Source organism: Cucumis sativus, chromosome 5 (assembly GCF_000004075.3).
Source record: "Cucumis sativus cultivar 9930 chromosome 5, Cucumber_9930_V3, whole genome shotgun sequence".
Classification (NCBI taxonomy): domain Eukaryota; kingdom Viridiplantae; phylum Streptophyta; class Magnoliopsida; order Cucurbitales; family Cucurbitaceae; genus Cucumis; species Cucumis sativus.
Window position 1 is genome coordinate 30,226,581 of NC_026659.2, and position 2,444 is coordinate 30,229,024.

General features: G+C 26.1%; 1 long non-coding RNA gene across 1 annotated transcript; it reads left to right on the top strand.

Moving 5' to 3' along the window:
* Window positions 1-373: 373 nt before the first annotated feature.
* LOC105435606 lies at window positions 374-1,189 on the top strand. Its single transcript, XR_969658.2, has 3 exons — window positions 374-600; window positions 712-779; window positions 874-1,189. It is a non-coding gene; the product is annotated as an uncharacterized LOC105435606 (long non-coding RNA).
* The last annotated feature ends 1,255 nt before the right edge of the window (window positions 1,190-2,444 follow it).

Sequence of the window (2,444 nt, forward strand, 5' to 3'; positions counted from 1 at the left end):
TTATTTATCAAATCTAAATTCACCAATATGATTAGAATTAATTATAATAGACTGAAAAATCGAATTGAAATACCAAAACGAAGGTAGTCAGTATAAAATTAGAAAGAGTTTAGTCGGTGAATTTGAAAAAAATTCAAAAGATGACAATATTGTAAAATATTCAGAAAATTAAATCAACTCAGATCGATAAACGGTTCTCCTTCACACGATTTTGACTCGATCATTTATAAACTTGTGTTAGTTTAATTGAAAAACTGATTACGACCGATGGATGCCTCTACCTTTAATTATCAAAAGTTGAATACAAAAATAAATAAAAGGAAGAAAGTATATAGTGGACTTCATTTTCCTGTAAGAAAAATCTTATCCCCTCAATGCCTTAGTGCTTTACAATTGTGCAATAAATTTCTTTGGATCTGAAGCCTTTCCCATAATTTCCTTTTCCTTTCCTTGATAACTACAAAACCCTCTCTCTCTCTCTCTCTTTCTGTCTCAAAGTAACAAAAAAGTTTGGTAGAGAGAGAAAGATTATGGTTCACCCTAAACTTTTCTCAACTCTTCTTCTCCTTTCATGTTTTCTTCTTCTTTCTTTCACTCATGGTACTCAAACTTCTTCTTCTATTTATTTTCTAATCCTTTTTTCATGTATATTTCTATATATATATTCGTCTCCTGAGCTCACATCGTTTATTTTTAATTTTTTTTCTCAAGGATTAAAAGTGGAAATGATTGAATCTTTGGGACATGGAAGCAATGTTAGAATTAGTCCATCACTCAAGGTGTGATTTTCTTTTTCAACAGTTGATAAAAGGGTATGTTTTTGTTTTAAAATTTTGGAATAATAATAATTTGATTATTGTGTTAACTTAGCAGGGAATTGGTGGAAAATCAAGAAAAATGATGATTGAAATAATGGATTATGCAGATCCAGGGCCAAATACTAATACAAGAAGTGGGTATCTTAATCCTCCTCCTCCTCCTTCACCAGCTACTTAATTAATTTGTAATAGTTTTTCTTTTCTTTTTCTAATAAAAAGACCACAGCTAATAATATATATTGTTTAATTTCTGTGAGGTTTTTCATATCTAAGATATATTATGAATATTATTTTTCTTTTAACTTATTTATTCCAAGTGTAATTCATGCATGGTGGTGAGATAAATTGGAGGTTTTGTTGTCTTTTACTCATTGGTGAACTTCCACTCAATTTCCCTTGTATGTTAAGAAAAATAATAATGGGAAGGGACCCATTTCTTCCCTGCTCAAAGTTATTAAATACAAAAATTCAAAATTACTTGTTTAGAAAATGAACTAAAATATTTATGAAATTTAGAAGGGTGGGAATCGATACCATTTCTTTCTGTCACTAGTTAAAATTATTGGATAATTTATTTGGATAAAAACTCTCTCAAATATATTCTTTAAGCTTTCAAAACTTAAAAAAAATGTTCTTTTACAATTTAAAAAGGTTAAAAAAATACTATTACCATTGGTTTCAAAAGAAAACAGTTAAATTTTGTTTAAAAATACGATTGAAAAGTTTCATAAACACTCTTAAATTAAACATTAAAAAATAAAAATATACTCTCGTTAATCCAAATTTTATACTAAATTTTTAGTATTCAAAATAAAAACCAAAATTTTTAATTAAAATTATAGTTTGAATTTACATCGATATGTAAATATTTCAATCGATATTTTCACATTTTCATGAGTTTGATATTCTGAATCAATATTGTTTCTATTACATCGTAGAAAAGTCCACGAACTACAAGAAAAAAAACATCAAGATATTACATCATAGAAAAGTCCACGAACTACAAGAAAAAAAACATCAAGATTACACTGATGTAAATAATAGGCATGCATGTTTACTTGTTCGAGAACAATAAAATAATTATTTACTAACTCAAATTTATTTTTTGAACTTTTTACTTTTATAATTTTTCTAGAAATATTGATCGAAATCAAAATTTATGTAAAATTAAGAATTCAATATATACATCCACGTTTTATATAGAACTATACAAAGTCTCACAAAATCCCAAAACAAAGATTTCTCCTTAAAACATACTAAAACAATAATTAGTCAACTAAAAAAAATTTCTCTCACCACTAAGTATATCCGACTATCACTTAAGTTATTTATAATCAAATACATTGTTTATTTGACAAACTAATTGTATGTTAATTATAACAATAACTATTGAAATTGGTTGTGTTCGTGATCTATCACTCTGTATTAATAGTCAAATAAATTTAAAACTATAATTTTAACATAAACCTTTGTTTTGTGAGAAATTTGATGTAAAATTTGGATAAATGTGAACACATTTTAAAACTTTTTTAAAGCTCAAATGTATTTATGAAACTTTTCAATAGTTTAGAAGTGTTTTTGAAACAAAACTTTAACGGTTTTCATCTAAAAACTAACGGTAAGGTA